We start from the raw sequence: 23,070 nt of genomic DNA, 5'->3' as shown, positions 1-23,070 counted from the left end.
AGCAGGAAGGGACCCGGGGTCCATCGGTGGAAAAGAGACGATAAGCGCTTCCATCCTGGATAGCAGCGGTGCCAACGCTGCCGGAATCGGGTCGGTGGTCAGTTCCACTACCAGTACCGGTGCTGGGGGAGCCTGGAGTCATTGCATCACCTTGTCAATGGCCTCCTGAACCATCCGGTCCAGTTTTTCTCCAAGACCTGGAGCAAGCAGCCCCGGCTCCGGAACAGAAGAAGGAAGCAGAGACATAGCCGGAGGGACCACCGTTAAAGGCGGAGTCACGGCTCCCGATGCCCCATCAGGGGAGGGTTGCCTCGGTGACCCGGTCGCCGAAAAGGTCGGTGCCTTTTCTGGACGGGGTTTCTTCGACAGCGGCTCGGACGATGGCGAGGTCGATTATTTCGCTCCCTCGATGATCCAAGTCTTTCAATCTCTACCTAGCTCCTTAACCGCGAGGCTACTGCTGCGCGGAAAAAAGAAGACTGAAGGGGGACCCCTGCTGGCTGCAGAGGTAGTGCCATGCTGGGCATGCCCAGTAGGGGCCAGTCAAAGTTCTGGAAACCTTGACAGAAGTGTTCCGTGATTGGGCTCCATCCTGTGATGTCACCCATATGTGAGGACTACCATCCTGCTTGTCCTGTGAGAAAAAGGTCTGTTCTTCACATTTGACACCAGTGGCTAAATCTTGTCTATTTATAGCTGTATGATTTTCTAGTGGTCTGTTTTCTTGCCACTAATAGTATTTTATTCACCTCCTGTAGTAGGATTTAGCTTGTAACTTAAAAGCAAACTAACATCAAAATCATCAGTGCCAGAGATTGGAGGTTGGGATGAAGTTGTCGTGCTCCATACTGGATCAGATGGTGCCACTGCAAGTCTATGTAGCCATAGAAAGCAGTTTTGGCTTGACAGAAATGGAGCTATCATTACGCCCTAGTCTTTCCTTAATTTGAAAACAGTTTTAGCTATTAATGAAATTGGTGGAACAGCACATATTTCTTTGCTCCATGAGATGATAAAAGCGTCCATTGCTAGTGGTAGGTTGATCTCTTGGAGCCAAAGCGCCGTAGCTTGTGTTTGAATGGTAAAACAAAGAGGTCTATGGTTGGCTTTCCCCAAACTTTGAATAGGTATTCCCAGAATGCTGTCACTTAGTGATCACTCTTTGGCTAAAGCTGATTGCTTAATCTGTCTGCCAGGATATCTTACTGAGTCGAGTGCAACGTCTCTTAGGGATCATCTGGTGCACATGCGGCAACCCCGGACATCATGCAATGCCCCCAAGCAGAGGACACATACCTTGTGAGAGTCCATGATGGACATGGTCCTCGGGCACTGGGGGCATCGATGGAAACCGGAAAAGGCCATGACGAACGAAAAGGGAAATAAACGAAAGCAGTGACGGCGGGTGGTTGAAGCCGGTGGGCACAGAGGCACTGCCGCCATGAGGTAACAGAAGCAAAAAATAAGTTTACTGAGAATGCCTAAAAACCTGACTAAAGAGCCTGTGGGAAGGGTCTGAGGGGAACCTGGCATTGATGGAAATGCAAAAAAACCTGAATTTAACCGGTGAAAGTTTTCCAAGGCATGATTTCTAGGGAAAAAGCCAAGATCTCACTTAACTGCAAGGTGAAAGCTCTGCAGAAAAAAAGACTGAAGAGGAACACTGCATGGACGTGTGATATTCCTAGTCAAAGTTCCAGAAACTTTGATATAAGATTTCCATGCCAGGCTCCATTCGATGTCATCACCCATGTGTGAGGGCTAACATCCTACTGTCCTAGGAGACCACCTGTATCAGATAAGCAGCTCTGCTTTTGGGGGAAAAAGCAACCAGAACACATGAAATATAGATATATATATATTTTTTGTTTTAAGACAGGATTAAACAGGACTGCCATTCTACTTGTCCTTTGAGAAAATCCGGTATTGTTGTAAAATAGGTTTTGGTTCTCTTACTAGAAGGAAGCTCTTCTGGCTACAGTATTGGTGGCGATGATAAATCACTCCTTGCCATGTTGAATCTGAATTATTTTTTGTGTCGATGTTCTTTGTTTGCAGCACAGAGCTCAGTGCAGACTTTGTTCAGCTCCAGTGACTCAGCACCATCTGTCTGCGCAGACTTTCCTGCACAAGTTTTCTTCACCATTGAAATGCCTGTGCCATGTCTCTTCTGCACCATGACTTTTGCGCTAATGATTTTGCAATATGCTTAGCACTGAAGCTTCTGTGCTGAGATTTCTTGGTGCCTTTTCTGTCAAGACTTATTGGCACAGGTGATATTGCTCTGACATTTTAGCGCCTATGACTTGCCTCAATTTTTTTTTTTTTATTCTGAATTTTGTCAATAGAGTGTTTCTTCATCTTTTATGACAGTTTGGCTCCTTCTTGCTCAGATGAGCTCTTAAGCTCATATTTTAGCTTGAGATCCCTGCACACAAGTACCTTTGGGACATTTTGCCACAGGGACCACAAGTAGACCTATTGTGATCTGAATCCAAGCATCAAAGACAGGTTATGCTGGTTCGCCAAAGCCATTTTATTCCAGCATTTCTCATAGGATTTAAAAGGGCTTTCTCCCTTTTTATCCAAAGTAGATGTCATCATTGACATCTTGTATATCACTTTTAAACTTTCTGCTGCTTCTTATTCTATGTCAATTCTTTTTAAAAAGTGCAGCTGATGTGCAAGGAGAGAAAGAAAAAAAATGACTGTTTGTGGAGTGGATGAAAAAGACTGAGGGAGAGCCATACAACTGCATTACGATGGGAACTCCTGTGCATACCCATAACATATTCTAAAACTTTCTGGACTTGGAAAGAGGGTTGACTAACTTGGTGCTCTTGGATGACGTCACCTATTTTATGTGGCTGGTTTGTTATGCTTATCAGTGGAGAATATTATTGAAGTTAATAAAACTCAATTCTAGTAAGCCCAAAGGCTCTATGCAAAGAGAAGATCTAGGGTAAATTCCTAGCTCAGGCTCCTGAGACTGGGGTGGGCAAAGGAGAGTCCCATCCCATACTGAACTTATACAACAGAGCAGGCTGCCCGAAGCACAGAAATAAAGGACTCTCAATCCAATCCACAATCCAAGAGAAAAAGGCCTTACAATAGAGGCTAAACAAAAAAAACCAAACAGAATATCTGGCACTAAATTAGAATCAATAAATCCAGATGCTAGTCGTAAGTCATTTGTTAGTTGCTGAATAAGTGAATAGCAGGACACGCAGACCCACTAACTTAAGACAGGAACTGCGGGAGCTGGGAGACTGCAGGGAAAATTGGGTACTTATACCAGGACATGATCATGTCAAAAACCATAGCCAGAAGATTTCAGCACATATATGGCAGCCACATCTCAGACTACTGGAAACATCTGCAGCATGCTAAAATACTTATGGAAAAATAAAGCTGTGGATTGCAATTGGGTGCAGGAAGAAGGGATTATGGAGACCAACTGCAGTGACTGGCAATCAAATGCACATCAAAACATCATTATAGTGCAGGGATGGCGAACGCTAGTCCAAGTGCCACAAACAGGCCAGGTTTTCAAGATATAGCAGAGTTGCTTACCTGTAACAGGTGTTCTCCCAGGATAGCAGGATGTTAGTCTTCACATATGAGTGACATCATCAGATGGAGCCCTGTCACAGAACACTTTTGTCAACGTTTCTAGAACTTTGACTGGCACACTGAGCATGCCCAGCATGCCCCTAACCCTGCAGCCAGCAGGTATCCCCCTTCAGTCTAGTTTGTAGCAAAAATACAAGCAAAAAATAAAAAAACGTAAGCGAACCCAACTCCGCGGAGTGGTGGACGGGTTTCGTGAGGACTAACATCCTGCTGTCCTGGAAGTACCTCTGTTACAGGTAAGCAACTCTGCTTTAGAACCTCTGTTACAGGTAAGCAATTCTGCTTTCTCCCAGGACAAGCAGGATGGTAGTCCTCACATGTGGGTGAATAGCAAGCTACAGGCTGAGCCATACATATGAGGCCAAGCAGCACCGAACATGTGCAATAGGCACAACAACTGGATGAGGCAGCCTGAAATTCACAGCGGGTCGAGGTAGGACGAGTTGGGTTCCTACACTGGAAACAAATTTCTTAGGACAGACTGGCCAAAGATGGAATCCTGTCGCCCAGCCTTGTCCAGGCAGTAGTGAGCTGCGAAGGTGTGGAGAGAGCTCCATTTCACAGCCCTGCAGATGTCAGCAATCGGTAATGAACAGTAGTGTGCTACTGACGTTGCTAATGCGCTGAGTGTGCCTTCACTCTTCCCTGACGTGGAAGGCCTGCTTGCTGGTAATAGAATGCGATCCAGTCTGCCAACCAGTTTGACAGTGTTTGCTTGCCCACCGCATTCCCAAGTTTGTTCTTATCAAGAGACAAAAAGTTGGGTAGATTTCCTGTGGGCTGTAGTGCGGTGTAAGTAAAATGCAAGATCATGCTTAATGTCCAAGGTGTGGAGAGCTTGCTCACCTGGGTAAGCATGAGGTCTTGGAAAGAAAGTGGGCAAGACTATGGACTGATTTAAATGGAAATCAGTTACTACCTTAGGAAGGAATTTAGGGTGAGTGCGGAGAACTAATCGGTCATGGAGGAACCTTGTGTAGGGCGAGTAGGTCACAAGAGCCTGTAACTCACTCACCCTGCGAGCAGACGTGATGACTACTAGGAAAAGTACTTTCCATGTAAGGTATCTAAGTTCGCAGGAGTGCATGTGCTCAAAAGGAGTGTGCATGAGCCGTGCAAGCACGACATTGAGGTCCCATGCCACGACCAGTGGCCGTAGAGGAGGTTTAAGCTGTACTAAGCCTCATGAAGTGATGCACCAGGGGTTGAGCTGTTCAGGGCATACCCTATTCCTTGATGGTAAGCAGAGATGGCACTAAGATGCACTTGGATAGATGAAGTCTGGAGACAAGATTCCAAGAGATGCCAGAGATAATCTAAGACTCGATGTGGGGCAAGAAAAGGGATCCAAGCTCTTGTGTGCACCACAAGGAAAATCTCTTCCATTTAGAGCGGTAGGATTTCCGCGTGGAAGCCTTCCGTGAAGCTACAAGGACATGAGAGACGTCACTTGAAAGGTTGAGTGGTTGTAGTATCAGCCTTTCAACATCCAGGCCGTCAGAGAGAGCGCCTCAAGGTTCGGGTGGCGTAACTTGCCGTGATTCTATGTTGTGAGGTTAGGCGACGTGCCCATGCGAATGGGATCCTGGACAGAGGTCGCGAATTATGGGGAACCAAATTTGACGCGGCCTGTACGAGGCTATGCGAATCATTAAGCCCCAGTCCTGTTGTAGCTTCACAGAGTCTTGGCTATCAGCGGAATTGGAGGATACATGTATAGCAGACCTGTGGTTCCAGGGATGGGCAAAGGCATCCATGGTTAGGGTTCTTCGGTCCCTGTGTAGGGAGCAGAAGCATTCCACTTTGTGGTTCTGACTGGATGTAGAGAGGTCTATGGTCGGCTGACCCCACCTGTGGAAGATTCTGCTTGCAACTGAGGGATCCAGAGACCACTCGTGGGGTTGGAAACGTCGGCTGAGGCGGTCCGCCTGTGCATTCTCTGTGCCCGCTAGATAAGTGGCTCGCAGTAGCATGGAGTGTGACAGGGCCCAGGCCCAAATCTGTACCGCCTCCTGGCAGAGCAGGTAAGAGCCCGTGCCCCCCTGTTTGTTTAGGTACCACATTGCAACTTGGTTGTCTGTTTGGAATAGGACAACTTTGTTGGCGAGGCAGTCCTGAAATGCATACAGGGCATACTGCATCGCCTTAAGCTCCAGAAAGTTGATTTGATGGGTCGCTTCAGCTGTTGTCCAAGTCCCTTGTGATTGAAGACCTTGGGCATGGGCTCACCAACCTAGGTTGGAGGCATCAGTGGTTAGGGTCACCTGAGGAGCCAGGTGTTGGAAAGGAAGACCTACTTGTAAGTTGGCTTTGTGTGGCCACCCTGTAAGGGACAGACAAATCTGGCTGGTGATGTGTACCATGGATGACAGCAGCTGAGTAGCTTGTCGCCACTGGCATTTCAGAGTCCATTGTGTCACTCTCAAGGCAAGACATGCCATAGGGGTGATGTGGACTGTTGATGCCATATGGCCTATTGATGCCATATGGCCAAGCAACTTGAGTAGCTGGCCAGCTGAGGCTCTTTTTCGATGGCGGATAAAGCTAGCGAGGTTGGACAGCGTTATCGCGCAGTCGTTGGGTAAGAATGCTCTGGACAGTGTCGTATCTAGGTCTGCTCCTATAAAGGAGAGAAGATGAGATGGTGAGACCGATAGAGTCTAGGGCTCCTTGTTTTGACGGGCTTTTTATGAGCCAATTATCCAGGTATGGAAAAACGTATATGCCTCTGCTGTGTAACTGCACAGCCACGATTGCCAGGCACTTGGCAAAGACTCGAGGTGCCGAGGCAAGGCCGAATGGTAGTATCTTGTATTGATAATGACTGCGGCCAACCACAAATTGCAGATATTTGCGACGAGGAAGGGAGATCGCAATATGGGCATATGCGTCTTGAAGGTCCAGAGAGCAGAGCCAATCCCCTTGTTGAAGTAGAGGAAAGCAAAATTGCTTACCTGTAATAGGTGTTATCCCAGGCAGCAGGATGTAGTCCTCATATATGGGTGATGTCACTGGACTGAGCCTTATCACAGAAAACTCTCTGTCAAAATCCTGAGCATGCCCAGCATGCCATTATCCCTCGAGCCACAGGGGTCTCACTTCAGTCTCATTTGTAGGCCTGATTGACAAACTGAAGAGTAGTAAATCACCTGGACCGGATGGTATACACCCCAGAGTTCTGAAGGAACTAAAAAATGAAATTTCAGACCTATTAGTAAAAATTTGTAACTTATCATTAAAATCATCCATTGTACCTGAAGACTGGAGGATAGCAAATGTAACCCCAATATTTAAAAAGGGCTCCAGGGGCGATCCGGGAAACTACAGACCGGTTAGCCTGACTTCAGTGCCAGGAAAAATAGTGGAAAGTGTTCTAAACATCAAAATCACAGAACATATAGAAAGACATGGTTTAATGGAACAAAGTCAGCATGGCTTTACCCAGGGCAAGTCTTGCCTCACAAATCTGCTTCACTTTTTTGAAGGAGTTAATAAACATGTGGATAAAGGTGAACCGGTAGATATAGTATACTTGGATTTTCAGAAGGCGTTTGACAAAGTTCCTCATGAGAGGCTTCTAGGAAAAGTAAAAAGTCATGGGATAGGTGGCGATGTCCTTTCGTGGATTGCAAACTGGCTAAAAGACAGGAAACAGAGAGTAGGATTAAATGGGCAATTTTCTCAGTGGAAGGGAGTGGACAGTGGAGTGCCTCAGGGATCTGTATTGGGACCCTTACTGTTCAATATATTTATAAATGATCTGGAAAGAAATACGACGAGTGAGATAATCAAATTTGCAGATGACACAAAATTGTGCAGAGTAGTTAAATCACAAGCAGATTGTGATAAATTGCAGGAAGACCTTGTGAGACTGGAAAATTGGGCATCCAAATGGCAGATGAAATTTAATGTGGAAAAGTGCAAGGTGATGCATATAGGGAAAAATAACCCATGCTATAATTACACGATGTTGGGTTCCATATTAGGTGCTACAACCCAAGAAAGAGATCTAGGTGTCATAGTGGATAACACATTGAAATCGTCGGTTCAGTGTGCTGCGGCAGTCAAAAAAGCAAACAGAATGTTGGGAATTATTAGAAAAGGAATGATGAATAAAACGGAAAATGTCATAATGCCTCTGTATCGCTCCATGGTGAGACCGCACCTTGAATACTGTGTACAATTCTGGTCGCCGCATCTCAAAAAAGATATAATTGCGATGGAGAAGGTACAGAGAAGGGCTACCAAAATGATAAGGGGAATGGAACAACTCCCCTATGAGGAAAGACTAAAGAGATTAGGACTTTTCAGCTTGGAGAAGAGACGACTGAGGGGGGATATGATAGAGGTGTTTAAAATCATGAGAGGTCTAGAACGGGTAGATGTGAATCGGTTATTTACTCTTTCAGATAGTAGAAGGACTAGGGGACACTCCATGAAGTTAGCATGGGGCACATTTAAAACTAATCGGAGAAAGTTCTTTTTTACTCAACGCACAATTAAACTCTGGAATTTGTTGCCAGAGAATGTGGTTCGTGCAGGTAGTATAGCTGTGTTTAAAAAAGGATTGGATAAGTTCTTGGAGGAGAAGTCCATTACCTGCTATTAGGTTCACTTAGAGAATAGCCACTGCCATTAGCAATGGTTACATGGAATAGACTTAGTTTTTGGGTACTTGCCAGGTTCTTATGGCCTGGATTGGCCACTGTTGGAAACAGGATGCTGGGCTTGATGGACCCTTGGTCTGACCCAGTATGGCATTTTCTTATGTTCTTATGTTCTTAATAAGTGTAAGCGAAAAAATAAATAAAATGTTTCGGACCCAACTCCACAGGGTGGCAAGTGGGTTTCATGAGGACTACATCCCTACTGTCCTGGGATAATACCTATTACAGGTAAGCAATTTTGCTTTATCCCTGGACAAGCAGGATGATAGTCCTCACATATGAGTGATTAGCAAGCTACAGGCTGAGTCATCTTTGTTTTCAACCAACAGCATACAGCTTGTGCAACAGGCACAACTGGTGTACTGTTGGAAAAAATGAGGCAGCCTGAAATCACAGCAGGTCGGATGTGGAAGGAGTTAGGATTATACTGGAAATAAGTTCTTTAAGACAGATTTGTCCAAAGGCTGAATCTTGTCGTCCTTCCTTGTCTGAGCAGTAATGAGCTGCAAATGTGTGAAGAGAGCTCCATAATGCAGCTTTGCAGATGTCAGCAATCGGTACTGAACGATAGTGTGCTACCGAGGTTGCCATTGCTCTGAGTGAGTCTTTACTCGTCCCTGGAGAGAAAGGCCTGCTTTTTCATAGCAGAAGTCTATATAATCTGCTAGCCAGTTGGAGAGTTTGTTGCCCACTGTCAAAAAAAACAAAGAGCTGAGTGGATTTTCTATGGCCTCTAGTGTGGTCTAGATAATACGCTAGCGTGCGTTTACAGTCCAAGGTGTGTATAACTCTTTCGCCCTGGTGAGAGTAAGATCTTGGAAAGAATGTGGGCAAGTTTATAGACTGATTCAAGTGGAAATTAGTAACCACCTTGGGAAGGAATTTAGGGTGAGTACGGAGGACCACTCGGAACCTGGTATAGGGCGAGTATGTTACAAGTGCTTGTAACTCACTAACTCTTCTAGCAGATGTAATAGCAACTAGGAAGAGAACTTTCCATGTAAGAAATTTATCATCACAGGAATCTATGGGCTCAAAGGGAGAACGCATGAGCCTTGCTAGTACTCCATTAAGGTCCCATTCTGTGACTGGTGGCCGCAAAGGGGGTTTAAGTTTAATTAAACCTCTCAAACTTACTGACAAGGGGTTGCGCTGATATCGGGGCATCCCCTTCTCCCTTGTGGTAAGCTGAGATAGCACTCAGGTGTACCCTTACTGACGAAGTCTGGAGATCAGAGTCTGAAAGATGCCAGAGATAGTCTAATAAAGATCATGTGGGGCAGGAAAAGGGGTCAATACTTTTCTGCGTGCACCACGTGGTGAATCTTTTCCACTTGCAATGATAGGATTTTCATGTGAAAGGTTTTCGTGAAGCTCCAGGCACTTGAGATACATTAGTTGAAAGATTTAGTGGTTGAAGGATCAAGCTTTCAACATCCAGGCTGTGAGGGATAGGGTTTGAAGGTTGAGGTGGCACAACCTGCCCTGATCCTGAGTTATGAAAGTGGGTTCTGTGCCCAGGCGAATTGGTTCCCTGATCGAGAGGTCAAGGAGTATGGGAAACCATACTTGTCGAGGCCAATACTGGGCTATGAGTATTATTGACCCTTTGTCCTGTTGTAGCTTCACTAGAGTTTTAGTTATTAGCGGTATCGGGGGATACACGTATAGAAGACCTGAGTTCCAGGGGTGAGCAAAGGCGTCCTTGGCTAACTGGTTTCTCTGTTTGTGCAAGGAGCAAAATCTGTCCACTTTGTGATTCAGCTCGGATGCAAAGAGGTCCATTGTTGGCTGACCCCAATGTTGGAATATCCTGGTCACTACTAAAGGATCCAGGGACCACTTGTGGGGTTGGAACTGACGACTGAGGCGGTCTGCAACTATGTTGTGTATGCCTGCCAGATAAGTGGCCGGGAGAAACATGGAATGAGTCAGAGCCCAGTCCCAAATTTGTGCAGCTTCTTGGCAAAGGAGAAAAGAGCCCGTACCCCCTTGTTTGTCCAGGTACCACATGGCAACTGTGTTGTCTGTCTATATTAGAACAGTCTTGTGTGAAAGGCAGTCCTTGAATGCTTAGAGCGCATAACGATTAGCTCTAAGCTCCAGGAAGTTGATTTGAAATGTTGCTTCAAGGCTTGTCCAAGTACCTTGAGTTTGAAGATTGTTGATATGCGCTCCCCAACCTAAGGTGGATGCATCTGTAGTCAAGGTTACTTGCGGAACTGGCTGCTGGAAAGGTAGGCCAGTGAGCAAATTGTTCGTGTTCGTCCACCAGAGGAGAGATGAACGCAACTGTTGGGTTATCTGAATTGGAAACAGTGGTTGAATGGCTTGGATCCAATGTGATCTCAAAGTCCATTGCGTTATTCTCATGGCTAATCTGGCCATAGGAGTGACATGGACTGTGGAAGCCATGTGGCCTAGCAGAGTAACTGATGGGCTGTAGCTGTTTGCTTTGCGCGCAGATATTTCACCAATCTGGAGAGGGTGTCTGCACGGTCTTTTGGTAGGAAAGCTTTTGATACAGTGATGTTCAATTCTGCTCTGATGAACTGTAGAAGATGAGATGGTAGGAAGTGGGATTTTTGGTAGTTGATAAGAAATCCCAACGAGTGAAGCAGATTGATTTTGAGCTTGAGAGAAGTGAGAGCTCCTTGTCTTGATTGCCTTCTGATGATCCAGTTGTCCAGATAAGGAAAAACTTGTATGCTTTCCTTGCGGAAATGGGCCGCTGCCACCGCTAGGCACTTTGTGAATACTTGGGTTCCAAGGCAAGTCCAAATGGCAGGACCCGGTATTGAAAGTGTTGATGACCCACCAGGAAACGTAGGAACTTGCGATGAGGAGGGAATATTGGGATGTGAACGTAAGCGTCTTGAAGATCCAAAGAACAGAGCCAATCTCCTGCTTGAAGAAGGGGAAGCATGGTGCCTAAGGAGACCATCCTGAATTTTAATTTCCATAGAAATTTGTTGAGATTTCGGAGGACAAGATGGGAATTAATCCTCCTGTTTTCTTTGGAATGAGAAAATAGTGGGAGTAGAATCCTCTGCCCTGCTGAGGTCGGGGAACTGGTTCCACGGCCCTGGCTCTCAGGAGGGTGGATAATTCTGTTTGTAGAAGAATGGTATGATCTTTGTGTACCCAAAGAGACTTTGCTGGAGAGTCTCTGGGCACTGTGAGAAAATCCAGATGGTAACCTTGTGTTATAATGGATAGAACCCATTCATCTGAGGTGATGGTTGACCAGCTGGGTAGAAAATAGGAAACCTGACCTCCGACTGGCAAGTTTGGATTCGTGTTTCTGGAGAGGCTGCTGTTCCCTGGGATCTCTTCAAAACCCAGAAGCCTGGCCTGTCTGAGGTGGAGGCTGAGGTCTGGATGCTTTTGTCTGTCTAGGTTGACCTCTTTGTGATGGCATTGTTGTTCTACCACGAGTAGCTGGTGGATAGTACCTATGTGGTCTGTAGAAAGGATTTCTTGAATCCTTTCTGGAAGGCCGCCTTGAAGATGCAGTTTATGCAGGTATCATGGAGAGTTGGCGCAAAGTTTCGTTGTGATCTTTTTGCTGTGCAACTGCCGCTTGCACTTTATCACCAAACAGGTTTTCACCTGTGCAAGGAAATCAGCCAACCTTTCCTGGACCTCAGGCCTGAGGTCAGATGCTTTGAGCCATGCCCATCTTCGGGCACTGATTCCAGTTGCTGCCATCCTGGACAATGTCTCAAATGAATCATAGGCTGCACAGACTTCATGTTTTCCAGCTTCTAGACCCTTGTGAATAATGGAGTTGAAAGAGACTTGATGCTGATATGGAAGGGTTTCTGAAAAGACCCGCATTTGTTTCCATAAATTCCATTGGTACTGTGTCATATATAATTGATATGAGGCAATCCTGGATAGCAATAGGCAACCTTGGAACATTTTACGACCCAAGGTGTCTAAGAATTTCTGTTCCTTTCGAGGCGGCGTGGAAGAGTGTGGTTTAATCCTTTTTGATCTCTTCTGCGCAGACTCTACCACAACAGACTGATGTGGGAGTTGAGGCTTCTGAAACCCAGGTATATGTTGCACTTAATAGATGGCATTTGTTCTCTTACTTACAGGTGGCACCGTGCATGGATGCTCCCAAAGGCAGCATTGGAGATCAACCAGAACCTCATGCACTGGTATGGCAACAATCTCTTTAGGAGCTTCAAACAAACTGTAGGACTTCTAAAGTCTTATGTCTGGTATCCTCTGTAAGCAGCTGAAAAGGAATTGTGTCAGACATCTCCTTCACAGAGAAGGCGAGATCCTCAGGAGGTGATTTTCTCCTTTCTTCCGGTGGTGAGGGGTCCGATAAGATGTCCTCAGTAGAGGAATCGGAGTCCACATCTTCCCAGGTGTCTGATAAAGTGTGAGGACGTGGACTAGGAGGAGGAAAGGAGAATGGCATCAATGGTGACTTGGTCTTCGATGGATCCATCGATGATTTCTGTTTCTTCTTCCTTGGCATCGAAGGCAATGGAATCTGCATCGATGGAATCTGTGTTGGAATTGGGCGGCTCGATCCCGAGCCACCCGACGGCCCTGGCATTGACTGAGGATGGTTGACGGTCGGAGTCGGTGGAGTCAGCATCCGAAGAGTCCAGAATCGGAATCTGTTAGTTCGGGTGCTTAATTGGTGTCTTCGGCCTCGATGGCACCAGTGGAGTTAGCATGGCACCGATCAAGGTATCGAGCCAGGACAATAGCAGTTGACACATCGATGCCTCTGGCGGTGGAGGTATGGAAACTGGCACCGGTGGATAGAGTTCTCGGATGGCATCGACGGCTGCCTGGCGGATAAATCCATCCAGTTCCTCTCTGATAGCTGATGCGGACAGAGCAGCTATAGGAGGTGGCAGAGGAGGCAAAACTGGCTGCACCACAGGTCCCTGTGGGGGCACAGTAACCGGCATAGGTATCGGTGGGGATTGTCTTGGTTCTGGCATCGCTGGTGTCGAGGAGTCTTCAATCCTGGGCTTCTTAGCGGGTAGGTCGATAGCTATTGAACCCACCCCCGGATCAGAATCGGCACTGGGCAGTTCCCATCAATGCCGATGTCTGTTTCTCACGATGCTCTCTTTTTTCGAGCACCGATGCTGATTTAGTCAACACCTTAGATGGAGTTGGGGATAGTGGGTCCCCTCTACTCCCATGCACCCGGCAGGTTTTTATGATTACCTTTTTTGTAACTCCTACAGGTGACGACTGCGTCGATGACGATGGGATCAGCTGAATATTAAAAAGATGCTCCATTTTGTCTAGACAGGCCAGTCTCCCTTTGGAAGTCATCTCGCCACATTGGGGACATGATGAAACCTTATGTCTGGGACTGAGGCACAAGACACACTCGATGTGGGGATTGACATTGTACGGGGGTGATTTACATTGTACGGGGGCAATTAGGGTATCTTTTAAAGCCGGTTGCCATTGTGAAAGGCTGGACAGCTGTCAACGGCCTGCAGTCACTGATAAATCTTAGGAACGGTATCGACCGCAAAAAATTTGTTTTAGTCACCAATCCGAGACTTGGAGACCCCATTGAGGTGATTTTTCTGAGGAAAATTATTAGTTTTTCCATGAGAAGTTGTGTGAAAATCACGCAGGGCTCCTGACCGCAAAGCAAAATGCAGCACGTAAAAGAAAAGACTGAAGGGAAACCCCTGTGGCTCGAGGGATAAGGGCATGCTCAATGGAATCAGTGTTATGGGTGACGTCACTGGACGGAGCCCTATGTGAGGATTATCATCCTGCTTGTCCTGGGATAAGCATGGTACCCAGGGAATCCATCCTGAATCGTTCCTTGCCAAGAAAGATATTCAAGGCACGGAGGTCCAGAATAGGCCGGAGGCCGCTGGTCTTCTTGGAATTAGGAAATATCTGGAGTAGAACCCTTTTCCCTGCTGATTCAGTGGAACCCGTTCCACGGCTCTGACGGACAGAAAGGTTGAGAGCTCCGACTCGAGTTTTCCTGTGTGGTTGTCCCAACTCCAGGATGGATTGGGTGGGAAGTCCAGAGGTATTTTTGAAAATTTTAGACAGTAACCGTGGGTTACGATACAGTACCCAGTGGTCTGTGGTGACTGGATGCCAATTTGTTGCAAAGTGGCACAGGTGGCCCCCCCCCCCCCGGAATATGGCTGCTGCTCTCTGGGAAAGACTCAAAATCCAGACGAGGGGCTAGCTTGTGGAGCTGGCTATGGTCTAGATATTCTAGTTTGGCGCCCATGTCCCCTCTGAGGTGCCCGAGCCGTGTGCACGGGATGCAGGAGGGTAATATCTGAATGGCCTGTAGAATTGTTTCTTGGGTTCTCTAAACGGGCTACAAAGGGAACATCTGTGGGGACAGTTGACAACTGGCGCAGGGTCCTTTAACTGGGCCACTGTGTCCTGGATCTCGTCCCCAAACAGGTTGTCTCCGGTACAGGGTAGATCTGCCAGTGTGTCCTGCACTTCCGGGCATAGGTCTGAAGCCTTAAGCCAGGCCCAGCGTCTAGCACTGATGCTCGTGCTGAGACTCTGGATGCTGTTTCAAAAGAATCATAGGCAGCTCTACCTTCATGTTTACCTGCTTCCATTCCTTTTTGTAGGATGGAAGACAAGGCTTCTTGCTGTTGCTGTGGTAGTGTCTCTGCAATCTCTTAGACTTGTTTCCAGAGATTTCTAGTATATTGGGTCACGTATAGTTGATATGCTGCAATTCGTGATATCAACATGGACCCTTGGAAAATCCTTCGTCCCAACGCATCCAATGCCTTCTGTTCCTTACCAGGAGGGGCAGAGGAATGTGGATGCGACCGTTTAGCCTTTTTCTGAGCTGATTCCGCAGCTGACTCTTCTGAAAACCTGGGGCTTGCTTGTTGAACCAGGTAGGTAGCATCTGTCTTATTGACTGGGGGTACCATACCTGATGTTCCCACAGGTGGTGCATGAGGTCCAAAAGAACTTCATGCATCGGTATTGCATTTATTTCTTTTGGAGCATCTACAAATTGTAAGACCTCCAATATTTTATGGCGAGCATTTTCCTCCGTGAGCACCGTAAAAGGTATAGTCTCAGACATCTCTGACAAAACTGGCAAAGGAGAGGTCTTCTGGAAGAGATCTTCACCTTTCCTCTGGTAGTGAAGGCTCTGAGAGTAAGTCCTCGGATGTCTGTGATGAATCATCTGAGGATGCATCGTCCCATGCATTATAGGGACATTCGCCTTCTCCCGGTGGAGCTCCCAATGGAGGAAGCATGCCAAAGCCGAGAGGGCGGGAAGGCATCGATGGAATCTGTGCCGGCATCGAGGGCATCAGGGCAGATGAGGTGTGCTTGGGTACCAGTAGCCCCGATATGGGCTCCAGCATTGACTGTTCCCGTGGAGGGACGTGGCCGGGAATCGATCCTTCCTCCTCCGAGGAACCCAGTACTGGAATCGGGACATGTGGAGGCCTCAATGGATGACGCGATGCCAACGTGTCCAGTGGCAGAGAAGTCGATAAGGCACCGATGAGCGTATCGAAGCGCTGAAAGAGCGGTGCCACCATCGAGGGAGCCGTTTTCGGGGCCGGTATGGGGGCCAGCACCTGTGGCGACTGGAAGCCTCGTAAGGCTTTCAAGCACTGCCTCTTGACAATGCAGGTCCAACTCCTCCCAGAAAGCCAGCATGGGTGGCATGGTGATTGGGGTAGGAGGCAGGCTAGGCATCACCAGAGCCTCCACGGGGACCAGTGGAGGCTCGGTGCCCGGCACAGTGGGGAACGCCTAGGGGTCCCGGGTCCAGAGGAGTATGGGAGCTCCTCTCCCCGGGCCCTCTTCACAGGCGGCTCGATGGAAGTCTATGCCGCTGCGGTATTCGTGCCAGCACCAGTCAAGGACGCCCGTCTGTGCCACTGTCAATGTTTCCCTCGGTGCTCGGTCCGATCTTTCCCCGGCACAGAGGAAGATGATGCCGATGTCCTCGATGGAGTCGGTGACGGACGGTCACCCTTTCCACGGTGCTCCTGGCGAATCGTCTCAGAGGTCGATGGACCCTCCACGGTCAGTGGCACTTGAACTGGCGTTGATGGAGCAGTCTGTTTTGACGCAAACTGCTCCATTTTGTCCAGGCAAGCGCAATAGCCATTGGTGGGTCATTTGTGCACAACTAGAGCATCGACTAATGTCGTGCGAAGGTCCTAAGCACAAAACATAGTTCATGCGGATCCATTATGGACATGTCCCCGGACACTCGGGACATTTTCTAAACCCGGTCGCCATGATAACTTTGACAAAAGGTGTTCCGTGACAGGGCTCCATCTGATGTCACTCATATGTGAGGACTACCATCTTGCTTGTCCTGGGAGAAAACAAACTTTCCTGAAGACAAGCATCAGGTTCCAGGCATCCTCCTCCTCCATTAATGGCTATTAATCAATTATACTTAGGGAATAGCCACTGCTATTAATTGCATCAGTAGCATGGGTTCTTCTTAGTGTTTGGGTAATTGCCAGGTTCTTGTGGCCTGGTTTTGGCTTCTGTTGGAAACAGGATGCTGGGCTTGATGGACCCTTGGTCTGACCCAGCATGGCAATTTCTTATGTTCTCCTGAGAAGGGGAAGGGAGCCGGCACCACCAGTATTACCCCTCCGACGAAGAAAAGGACTCTACAAGGGTTTCCAGCTCTCTTGCTTGTCCACCTCTTGACCAGAAGGGATGGCCTCACCAGGATCTACCAAGCTTCTGGGAGGAATTTCTGCTGAGCTGAATCCTAAGTGCCTTTCCTTTCCTATTTTTTTTTCTTTTTTAAACATATCCTAAGACTGCAGGTTTTGCACCACCACCATCTACTGGAAACAGAGAAATACTGAGGGACTGCAGGTGGCACACCAGGTTATAATCCAGTCTCAGTGAAACTTTCTCTGTCTTCATCTGCTGGAAGGGAGGCAAAATCCAGGAGTCTGGACTGATCTGGGTTCGTACGGGGAACAGTATTTCAGCATTAAATGATTCTTTTAGTGAGTTCCTTCCATTAACATTAATGCATTTTTGCTCATCATCCTCATGACAGAAGAATTATAGACAAAGGAAAATTAGTTTATCTGAATTTTCGTTAGTACCACGGATCAGTCCAGACTGCTGGGTTTTGCCTCCCCTCTAGCAGATAGAGACAGATGTTTTAAAAACAAAACTCTGCCTTATATAGGAGAGTGCCACCTACAGTCCACCAGTATTTCATAATGATAAAGCATGATGGCTCCCATAAGATACCATAACTATATACACTAACTCCTGAACCAGAAAAGAAAAATTTACCACCGGGTCACTGATCTCCAGTAAGATCTGAACCTATAGAACCACACGAAAAGTAAGGAACAAGGAAATTCAAAGTTCTGCAGAAAAAAAATGGAAAAGCGAGCGGACTCTCCCCCACTTGAAACACGCTGACAGGGCAGGCCTCTGGACTGATCCGTGGTACTACAGGAACGAAAATTATCAGGTAAGAAACTAATTTTCCTTTCCCTGTACGTACCCGGATCAGTCCAGACTGCTGGGATGTACCATAGCTGTTCTTACCCCAGGGTGGGGATCCAGAGAGGCCCGCTTGTAGCACACCTTCTCCGAATCTGCAGCCTGCACATCCAATCTGTAATGTCGCGTGAAAGTATGTAGAGACTTCCATGTTGCCGCCCTACAGATCTCCTGTGGAGAAACGAAATGAGACTCCACCCAGGATGCTGCTTGCGACCTAGTAGAATGAGCCCGGAGGCCGACTGGAAGAACTCGGCCCCGTAGCAAATAAGAGGAGCTGATAGCCTCTTTCATCCAATGGGCAATGGTAGCTTTTGAAGCCATGTGACCCCATTGAGGACCTTTCCAGAGCACAAAGAGATGGTCCAACATGCGAAACTCATTTGTGACCTCCAAATAGCGCAGTAGCGCCCTACGAACATCCAGCTTCCGTAAATCGCGGGACAGAGGATCCGAATGATCCAGATCCCCAAAGGCTGGAAGCTCCACCGATTGACTGACATGAAAAGAAGATACCACCTTCGGAAGAAAAGAAGGAACAGTCTGGATGGAAACTCCTGAATCGGAGATCCTCAAAAAAGGTTCCTGACAAGAAAGAGCTTGGAGTTCTGACACTCGTTGAGCTGAAGTGATAGCGACGAGAAAACTCACCTTCAACGTAAGATCCTTCAATTTTGTCCTCTTTAAGGGCTCAAAAGGCGTCTCACACAAAGCCGTAAGCACCAAATTCAGACTCCAAGAAGGACAAGGCTGTTGAAGCGGAGGACGTAAATGTTTGGCTGCCCGAAGGAACTGCGCTACGTCTGGATGCGCCGCCAAGGTTCCGCCTTGTACCATCCCGCGCAAACAATCAAGGGCTGCTACCTGAACACGTAAGGAACTACACGATAATCCCATGGACAGGCCCTTTTGAAGAAAGCACAGAACATCAGATACTGAAGCTCGGGTTGGTGAAACGTCTTGTTCAAGACACCAGGCCTCAAAAACCTTCCAAACCCGAACGTACGCAAGATTAGTGGAAGTTTTGTGCGAACGGAGGAGCGTAGTCACTACTGCAGGAGAATAACCCTTGGCACTTAGGTGGCGCCGTTCAAAAGCCATGCCGCTAGACAGAAGCGATTGGCTTCTTCCAAACAAACGGGTCCTTGGTGAAGTAAATCTGGGATCCCTGGAAACCTTATCAGACCCACCTCCGCAAGATTGAGGAGGTCTGCGAACCAAGGACATCTCGGCCATTCCGGTGCTACCAGAATCACCGGCGATGGATGACTCTATCCGGCAGAGCACTTTGCCGATTAACAGCCAGGGTGGAAATACATACAGAAGAATGTCAACAGGCCAGGGTAGAGCCAGGGCATCTACCCCTTCCGCTCCCGGTGGCGTGAGTAGAACTTTGGAGCTTTGGTGTTCTGAAAAGTCGCCATGCGCTCCATGCTAGGCGTGCCCCACGCTAGGCATATGTGCTGAAAAGCGTCCTCTGACAATTTCCATTCTCCGGGATCAAGATGGTGTCAACTGAGAAAATCTGCCTGGACGTTGTCCACACCGGCAATATGAGACGCCGCGATGCTGATCAAGTGACGTTCCACCCAGATGAACAACTGAGTCGCTTCCTCCGCCACAGGATGACTCCTGGTTCCACCTTGGCGGTTGATGTAAGCTACTGTGGTCGCATTGTCCGACAATACCCGGACTGCTCTCCCCTGCAGGAGAGGACTGAAGGCTTGTAACGCTAACCGTACTGCCCGGGTCTCCAACCGATTGATCGACCACAGGGACTCCTCAGGAGACCATAAGCCCTACACGGACTTCCTCTGGCATATCGCTCCCCAGCCGGAGAGACTGGCGTCCTTGGTGACCACTGTCCATTCGGGAATCTCCAGAGGAACCCCCCCTGGATAGATTGTCTGTCACCAGCCACCACGCTAGACTATCCCTCGCCGCTTCAGTAAGTGGCAATGGGAGAAAAAACAGTTTGGATACTGGGTTCCAGCGGACAGTAATGTGTACTGGAAGGGCCGCATATGAGCAAACGCCCATGGCACCAGCTATAAAGTTGACGCCATGGACCCGAGAACCTGTAGATATTCCCGAACCCTGGGAGAAGTTTGGAGTAACAGGCTCCGCACCTGAGCTTGTAACTTGATGATGCGGTCCTTGGGAGAAAAGCTCGACCCAGAGTGTCAAAGAGCGCTCCCAAATACTCCAAGGACAGAGGGTACGAGCGTGCTCTTGGAGAGATTGACCACCCAGCCCTGCGACCGTAGAAACTGCAGAACTCTGTGAATCGCATCTTTGGCTAAGGCTTCTGATTTTGCTCGAATCAGCCAGTCCGAATAGGGATGTACTAGGAGACCTTCTCTCCGGAGATGAGCTGCCACCACCACCAACACTTTGGTGAAAGTCCTGAGCGTGGTCACCAGACCGAAGGGTAGGGTTCAAAACTGAAAATGCTGGCCCAGGATGCAGAACTGCAGAATCCTTTGGTGGTCTTGACGGATCCCTATGTGTAAGTAAGCATCCGTTAGATCCAGCGAAGCTAGGAATTCTCCCTGCCTTACCGAGGCAATGACCGACCTGAGAATTTCCATGTGAAATCGTGGAACCTTTACACTTGTTCACCTCCTTGAGGCCTAGAATGGGACGTAAAGATCCTTCCTTCTTTGGTACCACGAAATATATTAGGTAATGACCCTTTCTCCTTGCTCCTCCGGAGGAACGGGAACTATGGCCCTTAATTGTAGCAGCCGCTGTAATATCTCATGAACCGCTGCTCTTTTTGTGGCATGCCTGCAGGAAGAGATGAGAAACTGATCTCTGGGTTGCTGTGCAAAATCTAAAGCATAGCCTTGTTTTATCACGGATAGTACCCACTGATCCATGGTCACCTTGGTCCACTCCTCGAAGAACAGAGTCAGTCTGCCCCCCACTTCCGGACCCGAGGAGTGGACTGGTGCCCCTTCATTGGGAGGATTTTGCTCCTGAGGAAGGTTGAACTGCCCCAGGTCTGCCGAATCTTTGGCCCCTAAAAGACTGGGCATAGGTTTGCTGTTTCGCTGGAAACAAACGAAAGGATGAAGCGGGCGACTTAGTTGGTTGATGCCTCCGATTCCCTCTGAATCTAGCTCGAGAAGAAAAGGAACCGCGTGAGCGAGGCCTGTCTTCCGGCAACCAATGCACCTTATTCTCTCCCAGAGACTGAATCATGTCGTCCAAGATCTTACCAAAAAGTAACTTACCCTTAAAGGGCAAGGACCCCAGTTGAGCCTTAGAAGACACGTCCGCCGACCAGTTGCGCAACCACAAGAGCTGGCGAGCAGAGACTGCAGACATCTGGAGGAGGTCGTGGAAGGCATCAGCACAGTAAGCCACCGAGGATTCCAAACGGTTCGCCTGATCCGCTTCCTCATCCAAGAAGCCCACATTGGCCTGTAATTGTACCCAGCGAAGCCCGGCTCGCATAGCAAAGTTACTACAAATAGCCGCCCGGACTCCCATGGCTGAGACCTCAAAAATCCGTTTCAGCTCTACCTCCAACTTCCTGTCCTGAAGGTCCTTGAGTGCTGTCGCTCCTGTGACGGGAATTGTGGTTTTCTTGGTGACAGCAGACACCGCCGAATCCACCTTAGGTACCCGCAGCATTTCCAAGGCATTCTCTGGCAGAGGATAAAGCTTATCCATGGCTTTACTGACTTTTAAGCCGAGATCCGGGGTATCCCATTCTCGAAACAAGTCCGTTGCCGAAAAATGAGAAGGAAAAGCAGTAGCAGGACCTCTCAGACTCAACAAAACAAGGTCCATCTTCCCGAGTTTGGACTCCTCGGGAGGGCTGTCAATACCCAGCTCAGAGAGTATAGCTGGAATAAGAGGTGCCGATTGTCTTTATGAAAAAGACGAACCACCTTAAGGTCATCGCTCTCCGCCGCCTGAGAGCCTCTCTCCGCCTGTGGCGGATCTGGCTCCAGTTCATCCGCCCCCTGCGGAATCTGGGGTTAACAATCTGGGTCCCCAAGATCTGACTCCAGTTCAGAAGAATCAGTATCCACCTGCGGACTCCCAGTGCGGAGGGGACGCTTAGACTTGATAGGCCCCTCACCTTTATCAGACTTGGCACGCTTAGACGCCCAGGCCTTATGGGAATCTAACCTCCCCCCCCGCAAGCAGCTTGCCTGCTTTCCTTGCCTTGAAGGCTTTTTGTAAGAAAACAATGAAGGAAGACTCAGAGGAGGTGTCAGAAGTCCCCTCAGGACTGACCTCCGGGCCAGGGGAGACAGGCTGCTGTGATTCCCTGTTTTCAGGAGGCCATGGCTGAGGAGATAATTGAGGAGGAAAAGACCCCTCCCCCATGGCAGCCATAGTAACAGAGCGGAACGAGTGTAAAATGGCCTCTGTTCCCGCGCTTAATGGGAAAGGATCATGTGCCAACTGAGCAGCCCCTGCTGCCGGCGAGGGAATACACGGTGGCCTGCTTATATTAATTTTTTTGTCGTCCCTGCACCGGAGGATCCTTTCTCCCCCCGGTAAACATTGTGAGCACAAGTTCTCCCGGGAGAGCCGTGTGCAGGCCGAGCCTCACGTGCGACACGCGGCCGACCGCGGCATCGGGAAAGGTAGTGAGGAGAAATAAACTGAAAAAATTCAAATTTACACCCCCCATCCCCCCCCCCCCCAGGCCAAAAAAGTGGTGGAAACCCCCCCCCCCCCCCCCGCGACGAGAGCAAGGGAGGGACTGCCTGAACAAAAACGGAAGAAAAATTACTTAAAAAAAAATAAATAAATTTTTTTTTTACGGCAAAAAATTGCCTACCGTGGTCCAGGGTGCTGATCTTTAGGGTGGAGTGAGCCGGGCTCCCCGGTATCGCACCCACGCTGCTTCAATTGATAGGGTCCTCAACCCTCGTTGGCAGCTGCCTCTGACCAGCAGGGGACGACTCTCTCAATGCCTAACAACCCTCTGGGAGGCGGACCACAGGAAACTTCCTTTTTTTGAGTAACTTTTTTTTTTTTTTTTTTAAAGAGACAAACTCTTAAACTGGAAAAATAGAGAGAACTCTCACTAACTAGACTAAATCCAACCCAAAATAAAGACTCTGACCAGACTGTAGGTTTTGCACCTCCACCATCTGCTAGAGACAGAGAAATACTGGTGGACTGTAGGTGGCACTCTCCTATATAAGGCGGAGTTTTGTTTTTAAAACATCTGTCTATCTGCTGGGGGGGGCAAAACCCAGCAGTCTGTGCTGAACCG

General features: G+C 48.3%; 1 protein-coding gene across 1 annotated transcript in view; it reads right to left on the bottom strand.

The window, feature by feature from the left end:
- Positions 1-23,070, bottom strand: part of MED13 (mediator complex subunit 13) — a 303,754-nt gene that overhangs the window by 9,131 nt on the left and 271,553 nt on the right. The window lies entirely within an intron of this gene.

The sequence above is a fragment of the Rhinatrema bivittatum genome, chromosome 8 (assembly GCF_901001135.1).
Source record: "Rhinatrema bivittatum chromosome 8, aRhiBiv1.1, whole genome shotgun sequence".
In the NCBI taxonomy this organism is placed as follows: Eukaryota; Metazoa; Chordata; class Amphibia; order Gymnophiona; family Rhinatrematidae; genus Rhinatrema; species Rhinatrema bivittatum.
Note: the sequence above shows the minus strand (reverse complement) of the source record. Positions and strands in the feature narration are given on the sequence as shown.